This window comes from Triturus cristatus, chromosome 6 (genome assembly GCF_964204655.1).
Source record: "Triturus cristatus chromosome 6, aTriCri1.1, whole genome shotgun sequence".
Lineage (NCBI taxonomy): Eukaryota > Metazoa > Chordata > Amphibia > Caudata > Salamandridae > Triturus > Triturus cristatus.
The window spans coordinates 1,708,538,019-1,708,551,322 of record NC_140589.1 but is presented as its reverse complement, the minus strand read 5'-3'; positions in this window follow the sequence as shown (position 1 = coordinate 1,708,551,322).

Here is a 13,304-nt window from a genome sequence, read left to right as displayed (position 1 = left end):
TCTGTCTCACCTTTAAGGCACTGCATGATGTGGCTCCCAAGTATCTTAAACAACGGTTCCAATGGTACACCCCCAGTAGACCACTCAGATATTCATTAGCTCATAATCTTGTAGTACCAAGATTTAAATGATCTCACTGGGGTGACAGGAGCTTTATTACCTGTACTGCTATGCTTTGGAACTCGATGCCTGTAAATCTTAAGAAAAAAACATATCTGCTGTCTTTTTCACATAGCTCTTAAACCCTGGCTTTTCAATACTTAGACCTCCTGTTTTCTGCTTAGATTTGTGACCTGTCTCCCAGAGCTTTAGCATCTAGACACCCTTAGGTAGTAGAGTGCTCTACAAGTTTAATTTTCATTTCATCTTTTGGGCTCTCATTGTGTCTTCTGAATTGAGTGGCTGTCTCCCAGGACATCACTCCAGCGATCCAGAGCAAAGAGAATTTTTAGATTGAAGGGCATTGAAAAACAGGAACTGAGTGCTATTCCTCCTCCATTTATCAGAGCTTCTTTAAGACATGACCTGTGCTCACTTATCAGAGGGCTTGGCACACCTAGGAGTACTAGGGGGAGCCAGTGGAAAGTATGTTGAAAAATGCTTAAGATTGTGGTTTAGCTCAGATGGGTTTTGGAGGTGAAATGAAGGTGCCACACACCTGATGGTGAGACCCGGGGCTTTATAGCAGATATAGTGGTAAGGTCACCAGTACATCACATGACCTCACAAGCTCTGTTTCTCTCCGTTCGCCAACAACCGTCCTGGAATCACCAACCCACGACATTCCACTTTCTTTTCCTGGTTCTACCCAGGCACCGACACAACAGGAGGCAAAATGCTTGAACCAACTGTGTGCTGTACCAAAGGGAGACAACCAGCATCATTTCAATGGTGGATCATGTCCAGTTTCCAGGATAGGCCATAATAAACTTGGCACATAAATATGAACTGCATAGTGGTGCCAAAGCTGAGGACACCAATGCCGAAAGAAAGTACAGCAGCATCTGATATCCAATGAATTTAGGATCTGCAATGATTAGATTGCAGGACATATCTGAGAATTTAGTAGAGGATATTTTTAAAGCATGTCATCAAGCAAACCATAAGACTGTTTGACAAATCATCAATAATTTTGAGTCTTTTTTCAGTGTAGAACACGCTTTTTAAAAAAAATGGAGCATATAGAAGAAATTGGCCATGGGCACATATTAGCTGGAGGTATTAGCATCTCAGCATGTGCTTGCCAGTTTTTAATGCAAAACAGCAGCACAAAGGCCTCTTCACTGCATCAGCATTGTGGTGTGAAACGAATGTTTCAGTGCCTTACCAGTGCTCAATTTCAAAAGGTGGATGCCAGTGGAGGCCAGCAGCACCAATTTTGGGGTGCCAGCACTTATCTTTCCTGATCAGACATTTCCCGAGAGCAAGAGACAGAAAACACACAAAGAGGGACGAAGTGAAAAATTGAAAAACTAAATGGAAAAACTGTCACAAAGGTAGAAAGGAGGAACCTGCCAGAGTGAGATAAAGAGGAAGGGGTGTCTGGTGATGAACTGGAGAGGCCTGAAGTGGATTGAAGACTATGTAGCCTAGTATTCAGCTCTCTGACATTGAATAGCACCGGCCGTGGGCGTCTGGCACCAGCACTTATTCTGTTACAAATTAAGCACTGTCAGCCTCACAAATGTCTTTATGAGTCTACGAGCCTTATACTCAAAAAACGTAGCATTAATTCAGTCAGTGCAATGAACTTTGTGAAGGCAAAGTCTAGAATTGCAAGACACAAAAAACACTAATAGTTCATAATATTTGCAAACGGAAGCGACCCGCGTCCATTTCTGCTCGCAAATTAATGCACAAATACTTTGCATTGTTCATGGGAGCCAGGTTCACAAAGTAATTTATGGTTACATAATTCAATTTTTTATGTAAATTTTTAGACAATGCTGGTCGGGCGGAAGTGTGGTGAGATTATCCTTTTGTGAAATGCATGCACTTGTTATCCACTGTAAATCTGGACAATGTGCTAACTTTTATTGCCAAATCTTCCCGTACTTTCTTGGTGTGCCAAGAAAGCCCGATCCTCTTCAGGAGCTGCCATTGGTTCAACACAAATGTCAAGAATGATCTCCAGTATGCCAGTAGCAGCATTCTGTCTCTGAAACCCCCTCTCCTTATTCTGTAGATCCACCTTGCACCCAGATGTGCCTAAAATTACTTCTGGCATGTAGGGGCTACCTTTTTGTAAAGTCTACTCTCAGATGGCAAGCATTTCCGCCAATATGTCAGCAACCGCATTTTGCTATAGGTGCCCCTACATGCCAAGAAATACTTCCAGGGTGCCAGGGCCTGCATTCCACTGTGGGTAATTCCTGGTATCCATATGTCCTGGTTGCCCTCCTCCATAAATCAAGAATTACCTCCAATGTGCCAGGGCCAACAACACAATTAGCATGCATAATACACACCCAAACACTCACTCACACTTGCACATTTCCAATCAGCATTCAACTATACTCTCACATGCACTCTCTCTCTCTCACTCTCACACACACACACACGCATATTCTCTCATACTCAATCTCACACTCACACTTTGTCAGTGGCACCGAATCTCTGTCACTCAGACACACTTTTCTAATCGCTTTTGTTAGAAAATGTTGCACTGCTACTGACCCTGCTATACCTGTCTTGCCTTCTAGTGAAAGTTGGTAAAACATTTTCTCTATATACCATTCAAAATTCAAGTCCAATGGCATTTTTAATGTTCGTTTTCATGTATGATGTAAATGAAATAGTGCACTTCCATTTAATAGGTGAACAGAATGTGTATTTAGTTTTACTTGTGAATCATATTCGAAATGGACTACATCAAATTAGAAAAATTTTAAATGTAGTGTTCAAATGGTCTTATGTCGTGTGGGAGTCCTTCAGGCAGTCCTGGCTTTTTAGCCAGAAACACTCGTCTCACAATTTCACCAAAAAAAAGCTACAAGCCCCACAGTGCAAACTTGTTGTGTCTAAAAGCCAGGACTGGCTGAAAGTGTGACAAAGGACAGTGGACCACTTGGCAACTGTTGGAAATGACCCTTTCTGCAGGGTCACCCCTAAACCTTTTACCTTCCTCATCCCTTTTTTCTGAATTTGTTTTTGTTGGCTTTAGGACTCTGTGCACTTTACCACTGCTAACCAGTGCTAAAGTGCCTGTGCTATCTCCTTAAAACATGGTAGAATTGGCTTATACCCAATTGCCATATTTCATTTACTTAAAAGTCCCTAATAAAGAGCACCACAAGTGCCCAGGGCATGAAAATTAAATGCTATTCGTGGGTCTGCAGCACTGATTGCGCCTCACACTTAGGTAGCCGTTTAAACATGTCTCAGGCGTGCCATTGCAGAGCCTGTGTGTGCAGTTTAAATCACCATTTTGACCTGGGGCCAAATAAATCTTTTGCCAGGCATCAACCTTCCTTTTTGCTACATATAAATCGCACCTAAGAGAGGCTTTGGACAGCCCCAAGGACAGGGTGCAGTGTAGATAAAAAGCAGGACATGCACTTTTAGGTTTTACATGTCCTGGTAGTTAAAAATTCCTTTAAAACTTTGTCCACCACTGCAAGGCCTATCCCTCCCATAGCATAGCATTGGGATTGCCTTACTATATTTTATATGTGTAATTTCCAATTAGGAAGATATTATTGGATCAAGTTTGGCGTCTCTGGAACCCTAATTTAAAATCCTGATAGTCAGATTTTAAATAACAATTCTGTAAATGCCACTTTTAGAAAGCTGCAAAAAGAACAATTGATAGACATAATGCTGAACAATGTCAAACATTCACCCCCAGTACAGAGATCTGGGCCTAAATCCATTGTTTGTTTTTCTCACCATGCCATTCAAGTTTGGACCCAGCCATAGGCAAATCAGTCTGGACCCTGCTCCCCAGGGGAACATGCCTGCCTGAACTGCCAGGCCAGGTCCTCCCTGGACCGGAAACAAGCATCCTGAGACCCCTCATCAGCTAGGCTAGTTTGACTCCAGTGGCATGAAGAGCATGGGACCCATGGTGTGTTGATTGAACCCAGCGCAGAAGGCCCGTGTTGCCCTTGCCGCCCTCGGAGCTGACGCATTACAGACGGCGTGAGGCATCTCCAGCCCAGGTCTCTCTCGAGTATCTCCCAGGTCCCATCTCTCGTTCGTGACAGCCTCAACAACGGCCTTTGCATCGCAGCCTCCAGCTCTTCAGAACAGATGCCTCACCAGCTGTGCGCCACATCCCTGATGCCTGGACTTTGCATCGCAAGCCCCTTCGATGGGATTCTCGATGATGACGCAACAGCACGTTGCATTGCAGCCTCCCTGCATTCCGGAACCAATGCATTGCTTTGGCTGCTCGGCTCTTCTCAAACATGGTCCCACGCAAAGCTCCGCAACCAGGATTTAAGTTACTTTTTTAAGCGGGCCTATCTGGGTCCCTGTAGCCAGCTCCATCGTTGCCGGCCTGACTTGTGATTTTGGCCTGGTCCAGTGCGGGCAGATATCCCTTGTTGGCACTTTGTTCCTTTTAGCGCTATTTTGACTTAAAACTTAAAAATGTAATATCTCTGGTTCTACTAATTGGATTTTTGTTGTTTTGGTCTTGTTTTATATATTAAAAATTACTCTATTTTTCTAAACCTGGTGTGAGATCTTTGTTTGTGGTGTTTTCCCTGTTTGCCTGTTTGAAGTGTTGCACAAATTCATTACACATTGCCTTCAAGTTAAGCCTGACTGCTCTGTGCCACGCTTCTAGAGGGTGAGCACAGAGGTTTGCCTGTGCATTACCCTTACTTGGATTGTGGTTGCTTCTTGGCCAGGATTCACACCCCAGTCAATCAAGAACTCTATTTCTAAAAGCAATGATGTAACAATTTTAAAACATAAATTTCTAAATTGTGCTTTAAGCACTTTTTAGTTCAAAGATTGACCAGTGAAGTAGTGAAAGGAGGATTATGTGGGTGCTGGAAATCCACTGCTAATGGAGTAAAACAATGGAGTTTGCTAACAAACTTTGGTACTAACGGCAGTGAGAACCCATAGGGTGCTGCCCTATGTAATACCATCACCAGCAACCCCCACCCTTCCTCTGGCCACTATGCGTAGCGGCAGCAGCAGCAACTGAACGTGTCGGATCTGAGAAGAGGATAAGAAAGCTTCACTGCCAGTACCTGGATGTCCAAGCGGAGCACAGGCTTTGGGAGGATCGGATTGGGACAGAAAATAGGCACGGTCATCAAAATGTAAGTGACCCCCATTAGTGAATTAGATAGCTAAAACAGTGGCCTATGTTTATAAATCTGGGCAGTTTGAACTTGTAAAGCCACGGGGCATAAGTGTTTTGTAAGGTATGGAAGACTGCAGGGACGTGAGCTTGCTGCAGGCAATGTTTGTTCTAAAATAATTGGAAACAACAGTAAATTCCGGCCCAGCAGACAAGCCCAAAACAGGCTCACACACTGACCTGTCAGACCAGCCCTTTCGGCCCTGCCTGACTGCCCTATAGGCCAGTCTGACCGTGAGCTTTAGTACGCTATCACGTGCTCCTTTGCTAAAATATTGGCTCTAGCCCCAATGCCCCACAGAAGTACATTTCGCATGTCTAGGTTGCAGACATGGGGGGAGGGGCGTGCAAACATCGTTGAAATCACAGTGTGTTACTTTTGTTACATTTTTACTCCCGTCTCCATCAGAACAGGGTTCTTAATGCCTCCACATTACGATTTAAAATGTCTGAAGGGAGGCCCGCTGTTTATGTAGGCCTCCATGCCAGCATTTGCAAAAGGTCCCAAGGACTCAAAGACGTGTATGTGGCAGGGGGGTTTTGAATTTCTGTGACATGTCCCTTGGTGCTGTGAGGAGCCCTTGGACTGGTAAGGGAAAGGCTGATTCAGAGAAATACACAATTGTGCTGCCAACAGTCTTTTTTGAGGACCAAACCTTGTATCTTTTATGCCACAACTCCTATTCAGAGGATTAATTTGAATGAATCTGTGGTGAAACGGACGCAGGATGCAAAATTTGCGTAAAAAATCCATCTGTTTGGTATCACACAACATGCACAAACGTGCAGCAGAATCTAAAGGGATGCCCACAATGCACTTTCCAAAATGCAAGCGTTGTGTACATTTAAAACACATATTAACATACACATTTTGCCAATCCTTGAAATGTTTCAGACTCTATCTATATATATATTTCACTCTTCCTGTTTTTCAAAGTCTTCGCCTCTCTTCCACATTTTGACAGCTTATTGGAGCGCCACGTGGCCTCAAAGGTGTAGACAACATATCCTACGGCGAAAGAGCACCGCTTGGGCATCATCCAAAAATTGCACTTGAGACGGTGGAGATTATGCGGAAATCACGTTTACCACTGGCCGGATCCCGTGCCGGTGATGAACCGTCGGTAATAAGGTGTTATCTGCTACAATTGCTCATAACACGGCCGCACACTTGATTGCAGGGTCTGGATCAGCGGACAGTAGGAAGGCACCGCTTAAGCCTCTTCACTTATTGCCTGCTGATGCGGAAATGGAGGATTCCGCGTATTGCTTTGACGCCATCCGTTCCCGTGTTGGGATGCGCCCAGTATGGCGGCACTGCCGACGCGGGCTCTTGAGAGCAACATGGCGCAGGGGACTCGGTTCATGGCAGAATGAAAGAAGAGAAGGAGTCTGGGGGACGCCACTTAATCTGCGTAACCAGGCGCAGTGTCAGGGTCACCGCTGGACATCTTCACTAAGACACAGATAGCTGGGCATTTATATAGACAAAGGGAGGGAGCCATTCGCCAGCCAAAGCTTCTGAAATAATAGAACAACAGCGCCAGCACAGGAAATTACACAAGATATATCTGGAATTAGCATACAACTAAAAATCATGTGTTTGAAACAAAACTAACATTAAGGCCATTAAGAAAAGAAGAAGAAAAAAAAAACACTAAACGGTAATGCCTTTGCAGTGGACATCACACGTGCTTTCTGGAATTAATTGCGTCTGCTTTAATGTACAGGGATACGGCAGTGTGGGACACAGGATTAGCTCTGTCGCCTGTATACGAGTCACCCTGTGATCATTGGCCTTTCAAGCCCATACATTTACGGCACATGTGAACTCCATACCAACCTTCTCAAACTTGCACCCCTCTTTTTGCCCATGCCACCCAACTAACAAGCACGCACGACCACTACTTGCAAAAACAATATTCCTACTTCCCATGTTCAAATCCACTCCTATCACTTTATCCGTAATTCTAATTCTACTAAGTACACAAGAAATTAAGAACATAAATAATAAACAACCAATGCACAAGAAAAACGAAACACATTTTTTTTGCTAACTTCTAATGTTGGATTCCAGAGTAGTGAGCTCTTGCCGAAAAAGCGCTTCAATGCATAGTCAGGGCTTGTAAGCACTGCATAAATACATTTACAATTGACATGACATGGTATGCATCCTACCATGGGGAAATGTACAGAGTCTAATGGAGCACTCACTTGATCAGGTCATGTGTGGTTTATTAATACAATAAATGGTACTGAGATAACTCAACTTCGCATATAAATATCAGAATTTCAGGCTTTTTGGTTTTGTGAGTTTTTAGGTTTAGCAAAACCTTACCAAAACATATGTTCAAGGAAAATACAGAAAGGTTTGCAATTGCAAATAAGAGGAAACATATATTGTGTTGCATTGTAATTGCATTTATATATCGCTTACTAACCCTGACGAGCCGTCACAGCGCTTTTTCGGCAGGTAGCACACTACTCCGGAACCCATAGATGATTAGTGGTGAATTACTATAGTGAAATATGAAATTTATTTGAGTGATGGATATGTTAGTCTGTTATTTGGATTGAAAATGAATAGAGGAGGGATAGAAGAGGGAAGAGTCTTGAAAGTGCTTTTTTATTTTTGAGTCTAGCCACGCATTTACCACTTTACCAAAAGATGCTGATATTAAACGCTTGCACCTTTGGCAAAACTAATTAGGACAATTGAGTTGGACTTTCGCCTTTGAGCACATGGCACCCAACTGATGGTTCATCTGGAGGAAAGTAGTTATCAGGCTCCGTTCCCATCATCATACTGGCTTACAGGGATCTTCCACACTCTATTGCAACATGGCTAATCCTGGAATCATTGCCTTCACCCACATGCCTTCACCAGCAGCCAACCAGGCCTAGAATTTGCTGCCTTCACTTATTGTCCTGCTGCAGGCAAATGGACGAGCAACAGTCAGTGTGCATGGGTGGGCCTGAGAGCTCCTTACGGGGTCCAGAGCGTGGGGGGGCCCTCCATGCACTTTGCAGGGGGGCCCCCCTCATGGTTCGTTACGCCACTGGCAACAGTTAGTGAAGGCGAATGATGAGTGCCTTCATATTATTAGAGAAGATTAAATCAACTGCACAAACACAGGTGAGAAGTGTCTTTGTCCTCTACACAGGACCTTTCCAGGCAACTGAAGAAAGCATTCTCCTTTAAGAAAACTCAGAATATTGGTTTAACATAGTATGCTTAAGTATCTGCACATTATGAAAGTAGTTTACCTCTGCAGTCAATGATTCATGATTGTTTCCTGATACAGAAGTTCCTCTGCTCATCTCTGCATCCTGGATATTTTCCCGCTCCCCAGTGTTCCAGTTTCTTCCACATGTCTACACCCCAGTCTATATTCTCCTACTCCTCCAGCATTCCTTCAGTCTTTCCAGTTTCATACTGTAGAAGGCTAACTTAGTATATGGTGCACACTTATTTAAGTGAAGCATCTTGCACTAATCCAGTCAACCCTTATCGTGATTTTAGTGGTCTTTGATAACCTTTGAAAGCTCTCAAAGTGGCAGCTGTGGAGCGCAGTCTTTAGGCTTATCTTAAAGGAGTGTTAAGCAGCTTGTTTTACCAGGTTAATCATGTAGTGTAAGTTAAACGAAAAAGAACCACACAGTGCATATATAAAAATATGTCTATTTATTACATAACACTCACTAAAACATTGGTATATCTCCTACCCGGATATATAAACACAAAAACACAATAATACTTCATATACAAATAGGTAAATAGACGCAAAATCCAGTGGTCTCCAGGGGGAGACCAAACCATGTTCTAAAAAACTGGAATGCGAAATATGACCAAAGTCGGGACTTGGACCAGGAGACTCAGAGGAGCTGGGGACACAAAGAACCACCCAAGGTGAGTACCCAGGAACCCCACGGAGGGTGTGTGCAGAGTGGAAACACATACACGTGTCCAACAGAAGTCAATGTGAAAGTTGCAGTTGCAGTTTTGAAGAACAAGGACCCTTTCCGGTGGACCCTGAAGAAACCTCATGGAAGACAGAAGGTTGGAGAGTCACCCCACCCATGGATACCCCATGAACCAGGATTCCTACACCAGGCGAGCCGGGTGCATAGGTGCGAAGTGATGTCGGAAACCGCCGTAGACCATAATGGAGGACTTCAGGAATTATGCCACTGGAGAAGACTGTGCAAGATTCCGGTGGAAACCAAGGGTGGATTCTTAAAGTGAAGAATCTGTAAGCATTGGGGACACGGTCTATGCCACTCAGTGGTGGCTAGGAGGCACGTAAGAGCATTTCCTACTGATGTTGGATGATGCAAAAGTGTTGACAGTGATCTAGTCACTACAGCTGTGAGGACCAAGCCACACTGAGGAAGACCAGGATCTGTGCACAAGCTGTCCCAGGTCTGAAGTCGAGAACCAGGGGGGGTGGTGTCCGTCGGGAGCACAGACAAGCCTTGGCAGTTACAACTGGTGTGGAAAGCAAAGAAGGAGAGACATTGGGACCAACAGGCTTCAAGGGACTCACCACCAGCAGGCCCCGAGCAAGCAGAGCAGCCCACTGGAGCAGAAGAAGACCCTCAAGAGGATCCACAGGCCGAAGGCATTGGAGTCGCAAGAAGACCTCAAGCAGATCACCAAAAAGGAAGGCCCACGGTGCAGAGAATGTGGTGAGGATGCTGTACTTGGCAGGAAGAGCTGCTGAAGGCTGGAGCTTCTTGTAGCCCGAAGATCTCTGGAGTGCAGAGCCAACATGCCTTGGCAATGGCAAGTCAATGTGGTGCACAGAGGTTTGGTCCCAGCAGTTCCAACGAGGGATACTGGCCTCAAAATTGCATAGAGGGCAGGTCAGATCTTGAGGGAGTTGCAGAATCACTACCTGTGTTGCTGAGCCTCGGAAAGTCAGTGGGACGTCAGGAGCAGCAGACCAGTCAGCTTTGTTACGGTGCCTGCAGATGCAGGGGAGTGACTCCTTCATTCCAAGGGAGATTACTTTGGGTGTCCTTGATGCCAAAATGTCTGTTGAAGATCCTGGCTGAAGCACAGACACATATGTAGAAGAAGACTTGCAGAACAGCGAGAGCAGTAGCAGCAGGAGTCTTCCTTGATGCAGTCTCGGTTCCAGGTGAAGTCCAGCAAAGTCCAATTGACCAGACTGTCCAAGAGTGACATGGTTTCAATCTTGAGTCTTGTCCCATGACGAATCTGAGGACCCACCCACAGGTAAGTCCTTAAGTACCCTAAGAGAAGGGTTGGAACACCTCAAGGGTCTCTCCCAGAGGAGGGACTGGACAGAGGGGAGGATACTCCCATGTCCTTTGTCCAGTTTCGTGCCAGAGCAGGAGCCAAGGGCTCCCCTGAACTGGTTCAAACTGGAGTATGCAAAGAAGGCACCAAATGTGCCTTCAAAGCATTCTGGTGGCGCTGGCAAGCACCCCCACCCCAACCCAATACACTAAGTCCTGTCTGGGAGGTGGTCACACCTCCTTGTGACAGGAAACCTATTGCTCTCCCTTCCCAAGTTCGAGCTTGGCTCAGCATCAGGAGGGCAGAATTGTGTCTGTGGTCGGCAGCAGCACTAGCTTGCTGTCCGACACTGAAAAGCTGTAACTGGAAGTACAGGGGGGTACCCCAAGGGAGCCCCCCCAGTACATCGGATCATACTTCCAACACTGGAATCAGTGTTGGCGTATGAGTCCAACTTGTTTGATACCAAACATGAATAGGTTTGGTGCAACCACTATATAGGTAGACATCCCGTAATTACTGATGTCCACTATATGTATTAAATTGGCTGACCGCACTTACAAAGCCTGGAGAATCAACTCTGGGGTTTGTAGGGGTGCTCTGCTCATGCAGGGGCACCCTCACACTTGTAACCAAACACCCTGCCTTCAGGACTGAAAGGGCTGCCATAGGGGTGACTTATAGGTTTTAAGTGTAGTGACATCAGGTATAGGGAAACTTATATATGTTGTAAAAGGTGCAAGCACTAACTCACACAAGCTGTAATGGCAGGACTGTAGTCACAGTTTTGAGCGGTCTCTCATGGGTACCACAATACATTGTGCAGCCCATGGGAGAGCCCTGGTGGACCCCTGGTGTACCTATGCCCTGGGTACCTCAGTACCATATACTAGGGAATTACAAGGGTACACCAGCAGCCCATTGTGAATGTACAACAGTACCTACTGTGGTCAATTTAAGGAGGAAGCACTGTGACGGGTCCTGATTAGCAGGATCCCAGTCAGACTAGTCAAAAAAGCACATTTACACCAGCAAAATGTGGGGGTAACCATGAAAGCAAATCCTACTTTCCTACACACACGATCCTTTCCCACTTCCTGCATCAGTTCCTTTACGTTTCTGCATTTAGTGCCACATAGCTGCTTTTCCGCTCACCTAGACTTCCAGCCATTTAAAGCTAGTCAGTTGGTCACCTTTATTACCAGGCACATTATAGTCAGCATTGTACTAGCAGTCCATCACTCCAGGCTCCTGGTTTCTTTGCCATTTCTCCTAAGTCTACAGCTAGTCAACTCAACTGTTGACTAGCTGTTCAGTCCACACACATCCATAGTGGTGAGACCGAAGAGGCAATCTCGAAAGGAGGCAATTAGGCTGCTGCTGTGCTGAGGTTTGGTTTGGCTTCTTGTAAATCAATAGGCACACATTCTTATAGTGAGGCTCAATGTCCTCTACTACTTCACGTCTGGGAGTAGTGAGGACAAAGAACAATTTCATATATGGAGGAGAGTAAGTAGTTCATCCAAGTGGTTTGAAAAGAAACACCACTGAACTGAACACTCTTCCACCCCATCTGCGTTCTGCTGGGCAGAGGTTTTTAGGTTTAGGGAAGCAACACAAACCAGCTCTATAGCTACAAACATGAGGATCTCTACAGAGACTATCAGCTGCAGATGTCCTCAATTTAAGACAGCTGTGAAAGTTGTAACTTTCAATTCAGACTGACCAGAAATAGTCACATTTTTTTTATTTTATTTAAAAAAAAAATCTTTTTATTATACTCATTATCAACAAGGCATAGATCTTTCAGATGGTATACACACACATTGAAAATCAGCAAAGCACATCCCCAATACATTACTATGTTGAAATTCAATATGTCATATTCATAAACAGTACCCCTCATGTTATATACGTCTCCCTCCCTAGTGTTCCTCATCCAGACTCTCATCTGCCTGTTCTTGCGGTAGTTCACAGATATTTCCCCTGAATTTATTCCATGCCCCCAAGATCTTGCTCCATTTTCGGGGACAGCCGCAATTAATGAACACCGTTCTCTCAGTTACCATGGCCGTGCCCATGTCCTTACACCATGCGGCGAGTGACGGTATTTCCGCTGCCCCCCATTTTTGCGCAATGTTGCGTTTAGCAAAATAATCACATTTCTTAACTAGCAAACACGGCAGTACTCATGAGGGCTCACCATTTTATTTTGTTTTGACTTTACTCAATGCCTTCGATAGAAAGAAAGCAGTGGGACAAATTTACATTTGCCAGGTGGTTCTAGGCAGGGCTGTGAGATTGATATACATATTGAAGAAATCACATCAACAGCGTCTCTTAGGATCAAAAACAATATGCCAGCACATACAGATATTTATGACAAACTGTGTTTGTAGGTAGAAGACAGCGGAGATCATCAGCTCAGGTGAGATATATCTATCTATCTCAGATTTTGCAAAAGTCATTCCAAAGAGCCTTCTTGGCAACTTGTGCGACATATTGCCATAGGCTATCAAGTCAACCGAAGATCATTACAGACTTGGAAAAGCTGTTAATGACTGGATTTTCCAGACAATTGGGGCGTTGGGTCATTGGTGTTTTTTTTTCAGTGCATTGCTTTGTGACGTGACCTATATGTTATATAAGCACAGTACTCAAATCCTCCATAATATAACGCAACGTTATGACTCTGCATGCAAAAGCAAACATGCCTTT